Source organism: Antechinus flavipes, chromosome 6, assembly GCF_016432865.1.
Source record: "Antechinus flavipes isolate AdamAnt ecotype Samford, QLD, Australia chromosome 6, AdamAnt_v2, whole genome shotgun sequence".
NCBI classification, from domain to species: Eukaryota; Metazoa; Chordata; class Mammalia; order Dasyuromorphia; family Dasyuridae; genus Antechinus; species Antechinus flavipes.
This window is the reverse complement of record NC_067403.1, coordinates 85,938,709-85,960,182: the sequence shown is the minus strand read 5'-3', so window position 1 is coordinate 85,960,182 and position 21,474 is coordinate 85,938,709. Positions and strand designations below refer to the sequence as shown.

The 21,474-nt window shown below is 33.4% G+C and overlaps 1 protein-coding gene across 7 annotated transcripts in view; it reads right to left on the bottom strand.

The window, feature by feature from the left end:
• GRIA2 (glutamate ionotropic receptor AMPA type subunit 2) overlaps positions 1–21,474 on the bottom strand; it is a 174,870-nt gene that overhangs the window by 44,106 nt on the left and 109,290 nt on the right. The gene's annotated exons all lie outside the window — the stretch shown is intronic.

The following is a 21,474-nucleotide window of genomic DNA, read 5'->3' as shown; positions in this document are numbered from 1 at the left end:
AAGTATCTCTTGGGATCTAATATTATTAAAATAAGGTTCAACTTCAGGGGGTCCATGGTCATTTAAAAATATATATTTTGTAACTATTTTAACATAATTTTGTTTCCTTTTTAATCCTAAATACTTTTTCATGCACTTAAAAACTATTTTGAGAAGGGATTCATAGGTTTCATAAGAAGGCCAAAGGATCCCAGGACACAGAAAAGAGTTAAAGATTCCTGCTCTAAAAGAGACATTGGAGTTACCTCAATAATGAAGAGAGGAGAGAGAGAGAGAGAGTGTGTGTGTACATGTATGTATACATCCATATATACATATAAATTTACATATGCATATATGTATATATACATACATGGGCACATACACATTTCTAAGAGGCTGATTTTCTTTGACTACAATCTAATGTTTACTTTTAATTTGATTTTTAAAGATTTCTATCATGATAACTGAGGATAAAAATATATAACTTGTCTGAAAAATTTTACTGAATCTAATTATATATTATCAAAGAGCTATAAAACAATAAAGTTAGTAGTCTTTTTCTTGTTTCATTTGAAATAGGTGAAAATATTTGAAAGATGAGATGTTTACCCAAAGAAAGATATTTCTCCCTGTCAGTTACAAACATTTAAAATAGCTGCTAAGAATATCAATAATAAATACTTTCTTAAAATTAAATGAATGCTCTTAAAATTATGGAGATTTTATCTAAAAAGTAACTCAAATGTATTGCTATTACTTTTTCTTGGAACAAAGTTATAAACTTTCTAAGTTTATGTTACTTTAATTTTAATTTTTCATATTTTTCTCTTCAGCATCACAGCTTCCTCAAAGTGCCAAAATGTAGCAGGGTATATTCCTCCTATTCTTGCCAGTCATTTTTTCCATCCTTGGCTAAATTCTTGTTATAATTATTCATATCTCAGGACTACAGGAAATGATTGTCTCCATGTTTCCCTCCCCTACTCTCCCATTCCTACAAGTTTCCCCTTTGTCTTCTAGAAAGTATATAAGAACATAGATCCTAAATCCCTGTCATCTTTAATCAGGAGAATTTTACCTATTTACAAATGGCTCTCATGAAATTCATTCATAATGTAATGAAAATAAAATCAGCCTTTTATATACTGGAAGTGCATCACTAGACTTTCCCATACCATAGATATAAATTAATGCTCAGCATGACCCCAACTAATTCCTTCTCCTAGCCACAGTCTTCTCTGCAACAGTTTCCTTTTCTTTTCTTGAATTCTCCTTAAAAAATCTTTTCTCTCAGCCTCTCATATTTACCCCAAGTGGCAGTAAGTCTAATTTCACTTCCAAATTAAAGTTATTACTCTGCATTTTTTCCTAATAAATTCATTTGAGAGACCTATCAAAAATAAATCTTCTTTAGCTCCTTACTTGAATTTTGTCATTGATTCATCACTGAACACTGAGATAACATTTATATTACATTTATGTTTGGTTTTCTTGAGACATTTTCTTACAATTAAAATGTTCATTCCCAGCAAAACATTTTAGTAAACCAATAGGAAACATCGATGTGCTTATACTTAATTGAAATTAATACATTTATTCAGGTCTACTTTTCCAGATACCATTTTAGTGCAGTCTCTGAAGAGGGATCTTTGTCTTCAGAACCTCCAAACACAGCATTACTCTTTTAAAGTGCTAAAGTATGTGGGGCAGATCAATTACTTTAGTTTTATATTTAAAATTAATACTATCTTTCTTTATTTATAATTCTTACAAGAAAGCATAACATAGAGCCTTACTCCATGGCTCTATCTCATTTGGAGTTGATAGGATGACAAACTTTGAAATATATTGCAAAACTTGTCATAAAACCATACAAGAGATTTGTGTTACAGGATACAGTGTGAACATTCAGCTCTCTTTGTTCCTTCTTTTTAATCTCACTGGATTTTTAGGTACTCTCAATAGACGTCACTCATTCTGGCCCAACCTAGCTTTTTACAGAACTATAACTAGGGCAGGGGGTCTGAGGTTTTGTCCCAAGGCACTCAAGTTTGGATGGTACTGAGTATAACACACTAGTTACTAAGAATAATTAAAATCCATTTCTTTTTATGCAGCTTTTTCTTCAGCATAACTACTCCCCCTCCCATGAGCTCCACCTTGCCACAGCCCTACCTTGTTATAATGATCACTGTATTCAAGAACATGACAACAATCAACCAATCAACCAACAAATCAACATTGATAACCTTGTGTTCTGTTTCTCTACTCTGCCCTTTTGAATGTCTTGATTTTTTTTTTTTAATTTTAGTAACTATAATGTGGACATTTTTTACATGATTGCACATAAAAAACTCATTGGATTCTTCATCTCAGGGAAGTTTAAGGAGAGAGGAGGAGGGAGAGATAGAATTCGGAATTCAAAACTTTTTTTAAAAAATATTAAAAATTGTTTTAACACATAACTGAAAAAATATTATTTAAAAATTGATTTCGGTTATTCTTCTTGTTTCTTACCTAGCTATGAATGTTTAATATTTCTTGAATGGAATGGAATTGAAATAACAGCATTTTAATAAACTATAGAAATTTGTCCAAATCTTATATCTAGCATTTACTTAGTTCTTTGATGTTAGGCAAATCATGCATCAAGTAAGCCTTTGCTTCTATTTTCCTAGAGGGGAACCACTCCATTGTGCTTAAGTTGAAAAGTATCCAGCACAATGTCACAAAATATTGGCATAGATTCTTATTTTTATATTGATCCTGGAAAAAAGGCTTGAATGCAAAATAAAAACTAAGGATTGAAAGTAGAAAACGATGCCAATTTTAATCCATTAAGTTAATACTCAATATCTAAAGTTTTAATCATATAAAATTCCTTGCATTACTCAAAGCCTTTATTTGGTTCTTCTCAATGTCAATGATTTCTGTGAATTTTTGCTAGCTATAAAGAAATAAAATAGTTATACAAGAGACAGTCACCATCCTCTTCCTCTCCATCTTTCTCACCATCCTTATTGCTAAGAGTATGTATATCTTTAGAAGAAAGATCCCTCAGATGTCTACTCCCTCTTAAAAATACTAGAAACTAATCAAGTATCAGGATGATCACTCATTTGAATTAAAGACATAATCATACAAAGCACTGATCAGGGATGAAAGGAAGGAAACACTATATGCGATCTAGTTGCTTTAGTTTATGGTCTACATATGTGCCTCATTACTTTTTGTAACTCAATATGTTCACTTTTTTTGGATTGAGTAATTAGATATTTCAGTTTTATTTTACCATTTTCTGAAGCACACATAAATCAATTTGAATGGAACATCATCATGACCCAGCTAGCTCCATCTTTGAAAGAGAGAAAAACAAGCCTTCACATTGCCTGGATGTTTATGTTCTATAAAATCTCTCTGCTGAATTTGGGTATTTATATTCTATTGGGGGATATTATGCTTTTGCTATGCTATATTGCATTCACATTATAACTTAACCCAGGAAGGAAAAATCTGCTAAAGTGTTTTTATGGTCCATTTTCCAAATGTGCTATTTATTCAATACTAAAAGTATATTTATTGTTCCTTATTTTTCAAAAAAATTATACCTAACACCAATTTTAAACATGTTTCCATGTCCAATAGTCATCAACCAGTTTATTCTGTGACTTGCTGTTATAATCATGGATGCCAGGAGCCAATGAGTTCCCTGCCAACCATATAGTAAATGAAAAGGTAGAGTGCAACTCTCTCTATCTCCCACAGAGAAAAAAAAGGGGAAAATAAGCCACAAATAAAATTACTTTGAGGATTTGTGATGGTGCATAAGTGTAAGAAGTTCTCTCACTGATATGGATCTCAATCTATCATTAACTTAGAAGAATTATATTATTATATCATTAACTCAGGGTTAGAGTTATGTGAACCCCAGAGAGCTATAATAACTTATAGAGAAAGCATCTAAAGCTAAACATTCCATTAAACAAGTATTCTCTGTATTAGAAGGGAGAAAGGCCTCCTGCAGAAAGTGAGAAATAAGCTGAGTTTTGAGATTTTAAGCTGCAAGATAAAATTTTATTTTTTACTCAGCAAATATTTATGAAATGTTTTCCATGTGCCAAGCACTGTTCTAGGCATTTAAGATACAAAGACAAAAATAGTTCTTTATGAAAATATATTCAACATTTTATTTACTATGTACATTATTATCTCTATCACTGTAAACTGTTTGCAATTAATCACAATAATGATACTTCTGTTTTATTTTGGGGAGGGTATTGATGTAAAAAGAAACAATTTTTAAACATTTCCTTCATATACACTTACTTATCAGTTATTTCTCTGGATGCAAAAAGCATCTTACTTCATAGGTCCTTCATAGACTTGGACTTTCTAAGATCATCAAGCTCATCATTTCTTATATCACAATAATATTCCGTTATAATTATAGATCACAACTTGTTTAGCCATTTTCTAATTGATGGTCATCCTTATAATTTCCAATTTTTTGCCATAACACAGAGAGTTGCTATAAATATTTTAGAACATATAATTTATTTTCCTTTTTCCCTGATCATCTTTGGAAACAGACATAGTAGCAGTATTGCTGAGTCTAAGGAAATAGGCAGTTTAATAATTCTTTGGGCAAGAAATAAAGTAGGAACCTTGAAGCAACCAATGTGGACATTTGTTCAGAGCCAAAATTATTCAATTTGCATAGTTATTTCTCTCTATATAAATATATTTGTGAATATATATTTATATACACAAGCATGCAAATTCCTGAGTGGAATAAAAGAGGGTTTGAAGGCAATATGACACCTTAAAAAGTATAGTTGAGAAAAATGGAACCAAAGGAATTATCCAGTTCAACTTTATCTTATAGATGAAGAAACTGAAGCCCCAGAGAGGGAAAATAACATTATTGTCATCAACCTGGTTGTCAACATCATCATTACATTTTATGCAATAAAGAACTTTTTGAAATCAAGGTCAAATAGAAGTGGTATCAAATGGAGACAAAATCATAAACTCACAGATGGTTATATCTTGAAGGGATTTTAGAAATCTCATTATGTAATACCCTCATTTAACGAAGATGAAAAAGCACATATCAAATATTATTATAAAAAGGATTTTGGAAAACCAGTTTGCTTGTATTTTACTTCTGGCTTTATTTTACTCTGTCCAAAAAATTGTCTAAGCCTTAATCATACTATCACCTAGTTGCATTGCTCCTTTTCTGGAATCCCCCCCTTCCTCTGCCTGAAAATTGGTATGGCAATGGGCAGTTTAACCTTCTCTATGACCTGAGGAGTAGAAATAAATTAGATTGATCTGATCTGATCTGAATGAGACCACTGTGACATGACGGTATTTTTATAGCAAGATGCTCTGAAACTGGACTTTTCTGAGGTGGCCTTCTACAAGATGGATTCAAGAGTTCAAAGTATCTCTGGATGTCACCATGTGCCAAGTCCTGGGAACATGATTTTAAAAAAAGAGCCTGGACATCATCTTTCAAGAAGTTATCAAGAAAACTGTTTCCATATTCTAGAACCAGAAGGTAAAATAGAAATTACAAGAACCCACTGCTCATTTCCTGAAAGAGATTCCAAGATGGAAACTCTAAGAAATATTACATCCAAATTCCAGAACTCCAAGGTCAAACAAAAAATATTGCAAGCATGCAGAAAATTAGGTATAGGGGAGCAACAGCCAGATGGTACAAGATTTAGCAGCTTTGGGGCAGCTAGGTGGTGCAAAGGATAGAATACCAGCCCTGAATTCAGGAGGACCTGAGTTCAAATCTGGTCTCAGACACTTCCTATCTCTGTGTCCCTGGGTAAGTCACTTAACCCCAATTGCCTCGGGGGTGAAGGGGGGGGAGATTCAGCAGCTTTTACATCAAAGAATTGAAAGATTTGGACTGTGATATTTCAGAAAGCAGTGAAACTAGGATTATGATCAAGAATCACTTATCTAGCATAACCAAGTACTATCCTTCAGGGGAAAAGGTATATATTAAATGGAATATAGAACTTTCAAGTACTCACAATGAAAATACCAGAGCTGAATAGAAAATCTTTCAAAAACAGGTTTCAGAAGTAGCATAATGGGGTATTCAGGAAAGGAAAATCATACTAATAAGGTTAATCTGTTTATATTCCTATGTGGGAGGATGATACTTGTAACTCATAAGAATTTTCTCATTATTAGAGCAGATAGAAGTATAGATAAACAAAAAGCAAAGGTGTGAGCTGAATATGAAGAAATAATATGTAAAAAATAAAATTAAGGAGTGAAAGAGGAATATACTAAGAAAAAGATAAAGTGAGAGGTGAATTGGCATAAATAATCTGTCATGGAAGAATCAAGAAAAAGAATAAAGACAGAAACAAAGAAAATAAGAAAGAAAAGAAGGAAGGAAGGAAGGAAGAGAGGGAGGGAGGAAAGGATAAAGGGAGGAAGGGAGGAAGGCTGGAAGGAAGGAAATAAAAAAAATTACAAAAAGGCAGTGTTCTGTAATAATGGATAGAAAGATATTCTTAAAAATCAGAATTCTGGTCCCATTTATAACATGTACTAGTGCTATATGACTCCTATCAAATCTTTCAATCTTTCCTTACCCCAATAGACTCTCTCAGATTACAAATTGCAGAGGAGATAGTCTTCAAGGTTTCTTCACAGAGAAACCCCTAACCTAATGAAGTCACAGGTCCAGTCCAAAAGAAAATGTTTTCATTATTGACGGACTAGACTCCTTTTTCTGTGAAGCTTCATTAGACTTAACTATGAACTCTGATAACAATCAAATTCTTAAAGCAGTAGCACCCATATCTCCTAATTTCAGAGTTTGTTCAGCTAAAATGATGAAATAAAGCCCTCTCAGATATAGCCAGCCTCTCCACATCACTATCCCCAAGACTGATGACAGATAGATTTATTTCTCCTATCTGTACCAAGCCTAATAAAAACATTGTAAAATAAGCCATTCCTCCTCAAATTACCCAAATTGTTCAGGATAATTTTTTTTGAATATTTTAATTTATTTTACTGAGATGAAATAAATATTACAGTATGATAATGTATACTAATAAGTAACAAGGCATTTTACAAACCTTAAATCAACATATAAATATTGCCTATCATAACTATGATCACTAATTAAATTAGGAAGCATGGTAGGAAGAAAATTTTTAATACTGGTACATTTTATACTTAATTTGAATATTTCTCTCCTAAAATCTCTTCTAATGACTCTTTCTGAAGTGGGAACCAACATTGGTTCTTAAAAACTAACCCAACAAAATGCAAGTGCCACATCCTATTGATTTGGGAAAATATTATAATGGGGATCTCTGTCTTGAAATGATCACTAGGTTAGCTAACTCAAAAAGCTTTATCAATTTTTTTTTAATTATTTTTTCCCAGTCATTACAACTAATAAAATTCAGTGAAATAAGGGCATGGAAGCTGTAAGTGGAAGGGAGGGTACTATTTTTTGGGTAAAATAATCATATTGATTGAACAAAAAGAAATATTCTTGAAGTTCATTATTTGCAACACTGAATTAAATGCTAATAAATTTGTATTTCTCATTAGAAATTGTCATATTTCTTAAGAGAAGTTTACATAGTATCATTCAGTGGTTCTATTTTTAAAAATAGTTTCAAAAGAAATGATCAAATTAGAGATTTAAGGGTGAAACAGTGGACTGCTAAAATATTCTTCCAGAAAGGCTGTTTCCACAAGACTTATAGAAAATATTCAAAGCAATAATTATAACAACAATAATAATAACAATATATATGAATTTAGCATAAATAACTTAGAACTATTGAAAACTATAAAGCTTTTCCTAACTGAACAACATATGTTTGAAAAATATATTTTATATTTAGGTATTCAGGTTGTCTTCATTTAAAATTCAAATGTATTCCATCTTCTGGAAAAGCTCTGCCAGGGATAAGGTCACCTTTAATTTACTGTAAAGCATATTGAACACATGCCCTTTGAAACTCCTGCATGAAAGCATAAAATCTTCATTAAACCTCAACTTCCTTTGTAAGCAACATGACAAACATCACATCTTATAAGAGTTAGAAGAAAAAGTAGTTGACAATAAACAAAACAGCTTATTAGTCTATTCCTCCATATCAGAAGTAAAACAGATGCTTTGGGAAATCCATCACCAGGAACAAATCAATACCAAGTTCCCTGGTTAAGAGTGGGATATAGGAAGGGACATACACAATTAAGTTTTGCCTAAATTATCTAGACTGGATTAGTTGATTTAAGGATTGTGCTCTTCTGGGGTAATGGAGTGTAGGTGATGAAACTATGATTTCTTTGTATTGAGGATTTAACAACTGACTATGAGTTAAAATATATATTCAAGGGAATCTCCAGAGGCACTGAGAGGCTATGTGGACTATTTTCAGCCCAAAATCACACAAGATAGACTCAGGGCAGGTATCAATTCAGGTATATATATATTTTTTTTACCGTAAGGTTAGCACTGCTGCCTCCTTGATATGTAGATAGATATGATAGATACATATCTATACATACATGCATGCATGCAGATAGATCTAAATATATAGATATATGCATGTGTGTCATATAGGTATATGGAAATATAACAAATGGAGAAATAGAGGTGTATGTGTTTATGTTTATATGTGTACATACATATACTTAGAAACACACATATTTATATATCTAAACTGGATCTACTGGATCATTAATATGGAGAACCTCCAGTATGGAAACTGCTTCCAACTATTCAGGATTAATATCTGTCTCTAATTTATAGCCTTAATGAGTTTCTTAGAATATTTAGAATTTTAGATGTCATGATCATGGCCACACCTATCAGCCTTAAAGTCATATTTTCCTAATACCAAGTGGTCCTCTATCTACCATGTGCTTGGCACATATTTATTGATTGACCGAACTTAATTTTTGATAGATTTTATGCCAGTATAATTTAAAAGATTCAAGAGATCTACATTATCTAAATTCAAAACATCATCTGTATTACTTTTCTCAATTTAGAATTTCAGAAATCATCAGGGACTATATGTAACCCTGGCTTTCACTGGATCACAGGAGCAAACAGTGGACCTAGAGCTGAAAGGGATTTTAATGGACATCTAGTCTAATTCTTTTGTTTTACAAATGAATAAACTAAGGTTTAAGCAGGAAAAGTGACTTTCCTGTTATTTGGTTGTTCCGAATTGTGGTAAGAAATGTGTTTCCTTCTCCAAAGATAGTATAACTAGTTGACAAGATGGTATCTAGATCCTGTCTTAGAGAAAGGTATATGTGGGAGGGGAAAGAGAGTATGTAACTTGGACCTGGGTTACAACACACTACCTCTGGAAATGCACCATCTTCTACCTTTAAATAGATGCAGGCTTTATTTAAATAAAGAGATCAATGAAGATGTCATGGAAAGACTCTAGAGCTAATAGTTGAAATAGCACAAACCCTTATTTTGACACTCTGGAAACTTAATGATTTGCCTAAGACTGCACAGCAAATAATTGGTAGAGCCCAGACTGAGATCAAGATCTTAGTTGCATGTTTGTCCAATTGGACAAATACTATCTCTTTCTTTGTGTAGGATCCTATTTTGAGCCCTGAAGATATAAAGGTATTTCTGCTTCCCGGAAACTTAAATGAATATTTCAAGGATGCACAAAGGCCATGGTCCCTCTATAATTTTATTGATTTTCTTCAAGAGTTTGTGGCAGAAAAATTAATTAGCCTGTGTCCAATCTGGAAACAACCTTCTCTAAACTTAAATAGGCTACTCTTGGGACAACAGATTGCACTCAAAGCTTTTTCCAATAGCTGCAGATGCTACAAGAGTTGGTGACAGCTTTGAGGAACCCAGAATCTTTTCTATGCCAGAAGAAGACAAAGCAATAGCATTCTGGCACAGTCTCATAGCTTACCTTCTACTTTAGAATATTGTTTAGAACTTTATCCAGTTTGTATATTTCCCTCTTCTTATACCATAATTCTGAATTTTTGTTCATTTGAAGACATCAGAGTGACTGTGGATGCTCAAAGATTTTACCTGTAGAACATAAGTCTAACAGGTCCTTTCTGGCATGGAAACTTGTATGGATCAACTGTCAACTGGCCACCTGAGGATCAACGTGATTCAAATGAAAAGTTCCTTAGTTAACCAATAGGTACTGAATGATTTGGGCAGCAACCACTCACAAAATCATCTACTAAAGTGTGGTATTCTTTTCTTTAAAATATAATGGTTCTCTCTGGGAGCAGGTTTCTTGGGGAGGTTTTCTGGAGGCAGCCTTAGTTTCAGTTAAAAGTAATAATCACTCCAAATGCAGCCAGGTGTTAAAAGTTCACTAAGATCTGAACTTTTATTATTATTTTATTATTTTATTTATTTATTTTATTTTATTATTGCTTCCTCCAAAATAGCCCGGTTAGTTTTCTTGGTGGCCTATCTCCCTGCTTGGTTCCAAGAGTTCCTTCTGAATGTCTCCAAATCCAAAGGTTTGTCCTCCAGCCAGCACAAAGGTGAAAGTTGGAATGACTCTGATTCTACCTCTGAAAGTGGGCTTGTGGGCTTCCTCCCAGAGTGCTCCTCTCTGACTCCTGGCAATGTTCTGAACTAACTAACTGACTGAGCCTCTGTCAGCTTCTTCAATATGATCTCCCAAAGGTTGACTTTTCCTCTGAGAGAGTGGGATTATGGGTTTCTGACTTGTGAATCTCCCAAAAGTGTGAACTCCAATGAGTACTTAAATGCATTAGTGAGCTAGAGGATTTGCTAAGTACCATGCTAAATTAGGCAACTGACATCACTTTGTAAGGATTCTAACACTAAAGTCATAGAGAATTCCAAAAGTACATAATTAAATAAAGTATATTCTCATAATCTTTTCAAATACTCCAGTTTGTATAAATACAGATCTATGTATCTAGAAACATAGATTGCTTTTATAAATTTGTACAAATATAGATTATTTAATTTTAAAATTTGTACTTAGATGTTTGTATATTTTGGTTCTATGCACATTCTTTAATTCCTAGGTGCCCTGAAGAACTGATTTACAGAGATATATTTCAGATACGAAAAATCCTTTAAGTTGAAGACCCATTACCTAATTCTTTCACTGCTTAAGCTACTCTCTCTGCCAAGTAGAACAATTTAAAACCCATAAAAAAATTTTTTAAAAGCCTCTCAATTTTGAGTTAATATACAAATACATTACTGTATTAATTAAAGAACTTAAAGAAGCAACTTAGCTTCTAGAAACTCCTAATAAACTCTCTGGAGATACTAATTCAGAAACTTTAGCATTGGGGCATTTAACAATATACCATCACTGAAAGATCTAGTGTTTCCTAACATAAAGTAGGAGTAGTTGATATAGTGAGATTGGATGCACCACATGATAAGTTCAAAGGGATAAAGCCATAACTTGCAAAGAAGTTATTTTTTAAGTAATATCCCATAAGAGTTCACATAAAAAATAGCAAGAGTGGTGAATCACTCTTCAACCAGTGGCAAATCATTTTTTCCATAAACTGCCTCTCTACATCCTTTTTTAAGGGAAGGAAAATGTCTATTTTGATTTTATAGTGTATATATTGGTAGAATGGTGTCAAATTATTCATGTTGAATTATGCCCATCACATTTCATGTCATGAGGGAAAACACTCCCCACTTTTCCTGAGTAGCTAGAAAATATGGAAGCACTGCCAAGACCTTAATATAGATTTCATAATAATAAAAATAAGAATAATAATCATTTTACTATCTTTATTTCTGTGTCATAACTTACCTCACAAAGTATTTTCACAAAAATTATTGAGAGAGATAGGTCTATTTGTTGTTAATATCCTACAAAATGCTTCAGCTGAGACTGAGAGTTTATATGATAGCAGAAGACTATTACAATTTTGGAAACAATATTACATCTACTTTCAGATGAGGAAATGAAAACTCAGGGAAAAAAATGATATCCCCAAGGTCACAAAATAATTAAACCAGTATTAAAATTCAAGTTCTAAACTCAATCCTCTGCTTTTTCTATTAAGCCAAGACGGAAGATTGAACTTTAAATATCCACAATAACTAGGCAATACTCTTTAAAAATTACAATTCAGTATTCAACATGTTTATCTCTTGCACAGAGCCATACCCACACTGGGGCAATTGGGGATTTTGCCTCACTTGAGAGCTTTTGAGATCCAAAAGAGTTAGCAACTTTTCCTTTCCATAATTACTTTAAATGTTTCATAATGTTTTCTGGAAATAATCTAGTACAAAATTTCTAGATTAATAAAAATTTAATTTTTTTACATTTAATTCTGTTCCACATGATTTTTACTGTCTTAAAAAAATAATAAATGTTTATACAGTATCCCTAAAATCAGTGTACTAAGACCCAAGGAAGGGCAACAAAATACTTGTATATTGTCAGAACAAGGCTATTGATGTGTCAGTGCACTAAGACCTTTAGTATGTCCTAAACAAATGTTATTTTTTTAAAGAGTGGATATCATAAAATAAAAGCTTAAAATACTTTTAAGTTTCCCTGTAATGTTGTGATCTAGTTCAGATGGATCTGAATCGGTCCCTGTTCGGGCGCCAAAATGTTGTGAGCTTTTTCTTCTCAAAACGCAGCCAGGTGATGAAAGTTCAGATCTTTTATTATCTCCAATATAGCCCGGTTAGCTTAGAGGCCTATCTCTCTGCTTGGTTCCAAGAGCTCTCTCCAAATGTCGCCAAATCCAAAGGTCTTGTCCTTCAGCCTCTGCCTCTGCTTTCTTCAGCCTCCAGCCAGCTCCACTCTTCATGTCATTCCGGTGAAATCTCGACTTGTAGCTTCTTCACTCTGAAGAACTTCTTTGACTGGCCCATTGAAGCTCTATTTATGCTCCTTCAAGAGAGGGATTGTGGGTTTTCTCCCATAGTGCTCTCTGGTCCAAAGAGCTTCAAGGGAGGTGTGAACTCATTGAACTCCAATGAGTAAAGGTGTGAACACAAGCCTTGTATTAATTAGTTCTACTTAGTACCTTGTTTCAGGTTCTGCCCAAAACATCTTCTTGTAAGATTAGATCAACTCTAATTAGTTAGCAGTTAGTAAGGATTCCAACATCTCCCCCTTTCTTTTGTTAGATGAAAACACCAAAGGAAATAGGAAATCTAATCAGATCAGTGAGTTTCTGAAGGGGTACACATAAATCCATCAATATGGGAGGCATTATACATAATTTACATAAGCACATAGCAATATAACACAGGCTAGTAGTAATGTAACAACATGAATCAACCTGAAGATTTACACATGTCCATAAGTCCTAGAAATAGTCCATAAGCAATCCATTGTCCATTAGTTCATGTGCCAGGAATCCAATAGTTCCTGTAAGCTCTGAAGTACTGCAAAAAGTCTCATCAACAATTTTTCATCTTAAGGAATCCAATGATTCTTGCTAGTTTTTCAAGAATTGAAACAGTCTCATCTTGTCTTAGGAAATCCAATGATTCCTGGGATTTTAAAAAGTTCTTTTAACAGTCTCATTGTCAGCCATCTGATCTTTCTCCATCTGTGGAAATATAAGCAGATCCTCTTCCCCAAGCAGTTACCCTAATTCCCTTCTATTTACCAAATTTGGGATTTCTCCTCATCATCTGGTAATTACATTGGAGCTGTTTGCACTGGATATTGCCTTGTTGTCTTAAAAGGCCTGTATTCTTCCCAACTGTAATCCTGATTGCTTTTCTGTTGGTTGATGACATCAGAGTCCTGAATTTCTAAAGGCTCTCTGGATGTAACCTCAGCTGCTATCATGCCCCACCTGTCCTTTGATTGATACTTTGGAGCTGGGCCTTGCCTCTCCTTCCTCTGGGTCAATATACATTTAGAGGCCCAGTGAAAGGCTCGGTTACATTTTGGACATGGGGTTTTGGGTTTTCTCTCACCCTGTCTTCTCATTGTATCTCTGTATCTACATTGGGCTCTTAGATGTCCAATTTTTCCACATTGAAAACATCGACGAGTTTCTCTAGAATTCCTCTGCCAAGAAGGACCTTGTCTTTCCATGTTCATCATAGTTTGGGCATAATAAGCATTTGTGCCCACTGTGGCACAGCGTCTTATGATCTCCTCTAAAGGAGCATTTTTGTCTAGCCCCCATATAATTCTCTTGCAAACCTCATTGGCATTTTCCTTAGCCAAATGTCTAGTCATTATTTCTGTTGCTGCATTGTCTCCAATGGTTCTTATTACAGCTGTTTGTAAACGTCCCACAAAATCTGCAAAAGGTTCATTGGGATCTTGCTCTATTTTTGTGAAAGCATTATTTCCATCTTTCTGTCCAGGGAGAGAATTCCAAGCTTTTATTGCAGCCTTAGAAATTTGCTCATATACTGTTATGGGATAATAAATCTGTTCTGAACTCTCTGCATACTGACCTTGACCAGCTAGTTGGTCAAAAGTGATTTGTCCTGTTTGCCTATTGTGTTGGGCTTGAATCCTACATAATTCATGAAACTCCGAAAGCCACAGTAAATTTTGTCCTGGTTCAAGACATGTTTTAGTGATGGATTTCCAGTCATTCGGGGTTAAGATTTCATAAGACAAATTATCCAGTAACATCTTCACATAAGATGATGTAGCCCCATAAAGAGTGCAACCCTTTTTCAAATCTTTAATTTTTCCCAAATTAAAAGGACTGTATCTTCTCTCTTTTTGACCTGAAGAGTCAATCTTTTCAATCACAGGATATGCATTTATAAAATCAGATATATCTTCTCCTTCATTTTTTGCTTTAATTAATGCTTTTTCTAATCTTGTCAAATTCTGCTTTACAGGAGAAGCTGACTGTGTTTCTGTCTCTCTCCCTCCCCCTTGTTCCACCCATGAAGGGTTAATTGTGGGGGGAGGGTCATGAGATGTGGAATCACCTAATTCCTCCTGCTGTGAAGTATCATACTCAGAATTGTAATTAACTCCATTCTCATCTGATTTGTCCTCCTTTTCACCTAGTAAAGTTGGCACTTCTTCCTCCTCTACTTTCCTTTTCATCATTCTATCACTTAAATAACTTCTTATAGCCAATTGTATTACATTATATGTATTAATTATTGAGTTAGGCCCATTTTTATCATAGAATTGACAAAGATCCTCTCCAACCAATTTCCATTCATTTAGATCTAATTCCTTATCAAGAGAGAAACAAGGACATATGTCCTTTACAGTTTGTAAAAGTTCAGTGATTTGCTGTAAACTTATAATTAAACCTTGGCTTTCCATAACTTTGACAACGCTCTCTAAACATTTTCCTTGAACAGAAACAGGCTGTTTTCTAAATATCTGTCCCATCTTAGCTGAAATTCTACTTTAACTCTTCTAACAAAATTTCTTTGTTGCACTCACCCTAATTTCAGGATTGAAGAGTCTTTTCCACTGGATCAGGATCAGAGGCTTTTCCACTTGAATCAGGATCGGAGCTTTTCCACTGAAATCCACTGAGGGGGTCTGTTAGCCCCACGTTCAGGGTGCCAAAATGTTGTGATCTAGTTCAGATGGATCTGAATCGGTCCCTGTTCGGGCGCCAAAATGTGGTGAGCTTTTTCTTCCCAAAATGCAGCCAGGTGATAAAAGTTCAGATCTTTTATTATCTCCAATATAGCCCGGTTAGCTTAGAGGCCTATCTCTCTGCTTGGTTCCAAGAGCTCTCTCCAAATGTCGCCAGATCCAAAGGTCTGGTCCTTCAGCCTCTGCCTCTGCTTTCTTCAGCCTCCAGCCAGCTCCACTCTTCGTGTCATTCCAGTGAAATCTCGACTTGTAGCTTCTTCACTCTGAAGAACTTCTTTGACTGGCTCATTGAAGCTCTATTTATGCTAGTGCTCTCTGGTCCAAAGAGCTTCAAGGGAGGTGTGAACTCATTGAACTCCAATGAGTAAAGGTGTGAACACAAGCCTTGTATTAATTAGTTCTACTTAGTACCTTGTTTCAGGTTCTGCCCAAAACATCTTCTTGTAAGATTAGATCAACTCTAATTAGTTAGCAGTTAGTAAGGATTCCAACACTGTAAAATACTTTAAAGTTTACTAGTCACTTTTAATATATTGCTTGTTTCTCTGGCAATGTTATAAGGTGAATGAATGCTCACTATCTCCATTTTTCAGATGAGGAAACTAAAAATGAGAACAATTAAGCAGTTTGTAGAGAGTCAGAATTTTAGGAAGTATCAAGGAATTGAATAGGTCTTGGTGACTCCAGCACTGTATATAGCGTGGCAGCTAGCTGCTTCTATTCTATACAGACATTTATTACTCAGCACTGATGTTCTAGCAATCAACCTCCTATTCACTGAATGAAACTTGTTTAATTTAAGTAAATTTAGAAGAACCTTCTTCAGATCACTAAGTTATAATTTAATGCAATAAATAAGCATTTTATTGACATGATAGTGCTAAGGTAAACTCATTTTTAAAATTTAGGATAACTTGATCTTACAATGTAATTTAGTGGATTCATTGGGTTACAATGTAATATTAGTTACTACTAAAGTTTAGTGTTTAGTAAATCAAATTTCATCTGAGAGTTGGGAAGGGGCTTCACATTATCATGATGATCAAAACTCATTTATAATATTACCTAAAATTATTGTCTAAAATTAAGAGAGATTCAGTTACTAACTCATATCACATATTTTATAAGGATAAGGCAGGGTTTAAGCTTAGGTATAATTCAGGACATACTGGATAGAGTGCTGGCTTTGGAGTCAGGAAGACCTGAATTCAAATCTAGTTTCTTACTAGCTGTGAGACTCTAAGAAAGTCATTAAATCTGTTTGCCTCAGTTTTCTCAACTATAAAATGAGCTGAGGAAGGAAACGGCAACCCATTTTAGGATATTTATCAAGAAAACTCCTAATGGAATGAAAGAATTGGACACATCTAAAAATGACTGAACAAAAACCACAAATTACTAACTCAATCTCTACTGTACTTGTCATTATTCTTGTCTCTTATGCATTCACTATTATTATATTGTTGGATAATGTCAAGGATGATGATTCATTAATGATTCAAATTAGAGATAGGCTTGGTCTTATTTGAGATGTTGTCTTAGTATGGCAGTATGGCCAACTTAGTATGGCAAACCATACTTGATGCATATTGTTCATATATAAGGAGTTCTACAATTCCTTGGTATGCTCCTTTTTCTCCTCTGCCTATAAAGGTAGAACACTTTGCATTCATTGACAGCACTCTGGAAATATGGCTTTTTTTCATCCATTAGACAGATTGTAGGCCTCCCACAGGCAAAATGTTACTCTATGCCGAAGAATCCCTTTATCCATGCTCAGAAAACCTTGTTCTTTATCTCCAACTAAAGAGTTTCTACTCCCACCTGAACCTGAAACCTAATTGAAGATTCTTATTTATCTTTAAAAGCTTTGAAACTAAGAATTCCAGAAAAGATTACTCAGACTAAATCCCTTCACTTCCATTTAAGAAGGCAGAGATTATCAAAAAGTTGCCCATAGTTATTCATGGCATAACAGCAACAAGAAGCCAGGCCTCCCAAATCTTATACCTGTGTTTTTCTACTATAGCAGAAAACTTTTGAACCTCCTCTGCTAGATAGTAGTTCCCCCCAAGCCAATCAAATGAAAAGGACACAGCAATGAGGGAGATGATGATTGGGAAGAGATTCAAGCAAAGGCCCAGTATACTCTTGTATATTGTCAGGTCAAGGATCTCTGTCTCTGTCTTTCTCTGTCTCTCTGTCTCTCTGTTTCTCTCTGTCTCTCTATCTGTCTCTCTCTCTTTCCAAATTGACATTAAAGTTTACTCAATGCATTGCTTACAGATTTATTGTCTTTTATTCCACTTAAAAAAAAAAAATCATGCATCAAGAACATCAACAATGATTTGGCTTTCAAGAGTGTGTGTGTGTGTTTTTTTTTTTTTTTTTTAAGTCACTGTTTTTGTTCTGATCACTGTCACATCAAGAAACAGTGTGAGGCTCCAGAATGACTAATAGAGGACTTGAAAGGAACAAGTTGCTTCCATTTGCAAATGAATGAACTCATGCACTCTCCATCCAAGAACTTGTGCAGCAATATTCATGTGGTAGATTAAGAAATGCCTACAAAACTGAAGTAATAGGCAAGCCTCTATTTTGTACTCTAACAGGATGGGAAGAACTCATATGTTTAAAAAAAAAAAAAAGCCCCATGTCTATTTGAGTTGTCAGAAACACATTTACTATCTCTAGAAATGCTATTCTCTAAGCAGGCATAATTTCAGTTCTTTGAAATTTATATCTATCAAAACAATAAATGCTGAGTGCCAATGCATGTGACTAGACCAAACTATTCTTTCATTCTCCTCAAGTAGCAGAAAATAAAGTTGTTTTTTTTTTTTTTTAAATAAATATACTGTCTGGGTTTCATCAATTTATTTTTTTTTTTTTAAAGCATGAGGATCTTTAAAAAGCTAAGAGAACAAAATTCCACGGCTTTATATTCAATACTTAGGATGAAATAGACAAAAATTGAGATTAAAAAGTCAAATAGTTTTTATTTTAAAAAATGATTTTCAGACCTCATTATGCATGCTATAGCATTTATTTTCTTTATTTTTTATGAAGTTAATTAAAAAGGTCTTTGATTAGGATTAGAGATTAGAGATAGAAGAGATGTCAGGAAGGTCTTCTGCTTCAACTGTCTCACTTTCCAGATAGGAAAACTGAGGTTCAGAAAGGTTAACAATACATAGGTAGTAAATAACATAGGCTGAACTCAAAGACAGATCTTTTGTCTTCAAATTCAAGATTCTTCTGTATCTCATGCTTTCTCCACAGTATGTCTATTTTTACAATCACAAGTAGGAATAAAGATATAATATATGTGTAGATATATATATATATATATAATTTGATCTAATATGAATTATTACATTTATTAGTGTGTGCATATATGTATACATATATATGGATTAGACTTAGAAGTTATTATATTTATTATGTAAAATATATAAATATAAAATTAGACTTAAATGTGATTGTTAAATATATAATCATATTTATATGAAATATACCATTTTATTATAAATTATTTAGATAATTTATTATATATAATTTACATATATTTATATTACTATATAAGCAATTTTATATTTCACAATCCCATTAAGGTCTAATTTAACTTCCTACTGTACATTTTTAAAAGCTCAATTCCCTTCCCTTTCTTGTCTTTTGTTGTTTATCTATCACATATAGAAAGTTCTGATCACACTGAATAAAAAAATCTCACTTATAACCTACTGATCTTTAGCTACTCCTTCCTAATTGGATCTCATAGGAAGAGAAAAAGGCTTAATTTTCAGTAGCTGCCTGTGCTTTTCAGCAGAGATTTGTTGCAACTGGAAATGGGATATGACCCCCTGTTTGGTAGTAGAAGTATCTTATATGTACTCCAAAGGGTTGGTTCTCTCTGGAAAAAATCTTAGTTTCATCTCCCTACCTTTTTTGGCCTGAATAACTAAAGAGGGTCAAACTTCACTATAAAAGTGTGGGTGGCCTTGTTTCCTGCAAGATCGGGATGCTTTGGAATGTCCTTGTGCACAGGGAAAAATGGTCAACTTTTTCACATGTCCAATTGTGAAACCTTTCCTGGATATTGTTGAGTATGCGAGAGCAACAATCGTATTGGTCTGAATGCAGTGTCTAATGATTGCTAATCACCATGAAAGAAAAAGGAAGAAGCATTTTAAGCATTTTTGTACTATGCGCCAGGTACTATGCTAAGCAAACCAACCTTGTGAAATAGGTGTTATTATTATCCCCATTTTACATTTGAAATCTCGAAGGCAGAGATTGCCCAAGGTCATACAGGTAATAATTAACTGAGGCTAAATTTCAATTCAACTCTTCTTAATTTCAGGTCCAGTGCTCTGTACACTGCTAATCCTCAGTGCAATGGAAAGAATCCTAGATTTGGAATCAAAGGATTGAGTCCATATCCCAGATCTGCCAGTAATCACATGTGACCTTGAGAGAACCACTTAACCTTGTAATTTTTCTTCCCTCAATGACCTCTAACATGTCTTCCAACTCCAAGAACTTGTCTTGTGCTTAATTTCTTTAATTGTAAAGTGAAAGTGTTGGTTTAAATGATCTTTAAAATGCCACATAATCCAAAATCAATGCTGCTTTTATATTGCCTAATATGCAGATTTTGTACTAGGAAGAAACATAGCATCATATATGGTAGTAAATTATTTCAGTGTATCTTTAAAAAATGTGGTTTTAATTTTAATTATATTAATTCACTTAAATATATAATAAAATTATTTTCAGATATATAAAAAAGGAAGAATGGCAAATGTAGTTTAACTCAATCTAATATTTATTCTCTTATCTATAAAATAATAATTCTTTTCAAGGGCATATAAGTAAAATAATTGTAGAGTTTTAATTAGGAGACTGAAATTCATGTCTGAACTTCAAGTAATTCACATTACCTCTCTAAGTCTCAGTTTGCTCATATATAAAATGAGAACTTTGGACTGAATAATCTCTAAGATTTCTCCCACTCAAACATTTTATGATTATATGACTACTTAGAAATCTTGTTAAAATAAAATCAAGAAGAAGTTTACATTGGGAATAACAAATGGGGCTTAAATATACATGTATATTTATATTTATATGTGGGTTTATATGCATATATTGCTACATATATGCATATAAATTTATTATACTACTTATATCAATATTCCATATATATATGTAAAAGCAGATTCTCCTGAGTTCTCAAAAAAAAAAGTCCACTCTATTCATCCATTCTAGATATGAGACTTTTCCCAATATTTTATATATATATATATATATTTTTCAAAGTCTAGACAGTCAGCTGCATAAAAGATATATCAACAAAGGACAAATTATTTGACTGAATATTCTTCTTATAAATAGATGAAGAAAAAATATTAAAAAAGAGATTATGTCTAAATAAATGTATTTATATGTACAATACATAATAATATAAAAAATATAACAGAAAGGTTTTTTATGATTCATCAGAGTACCATTTATTATACTAAATTATGCTTTTTTGCTTTACACATAATTGATGATCATTTGCTGACTGATTGGTTAGTTGGTAGTGAGTTGGAAGAGTATCTTTTTTCTAAATGAAGCTAGACAAATATTCATCTATCTTCTAATGATTCCCAAGGACCAAATTATCACAGGGTAGTATTCACTTAGTATTCTCTTTGCATTGTGCACTTGCAAAGTGGAGAACACAGATTTTTTTTTTTTCCTTTCTGATACTAGATCATATCATGCACAATCTGAAAAAGAACATCCACTATGCCATAAAGAAGTTTAGAATAGCACATAGAACATGGGCTTTAGAAAGAAAAAAAATTTATCTTTCCTCCAATCATGATTCATGTACTTAGTTTGTGAT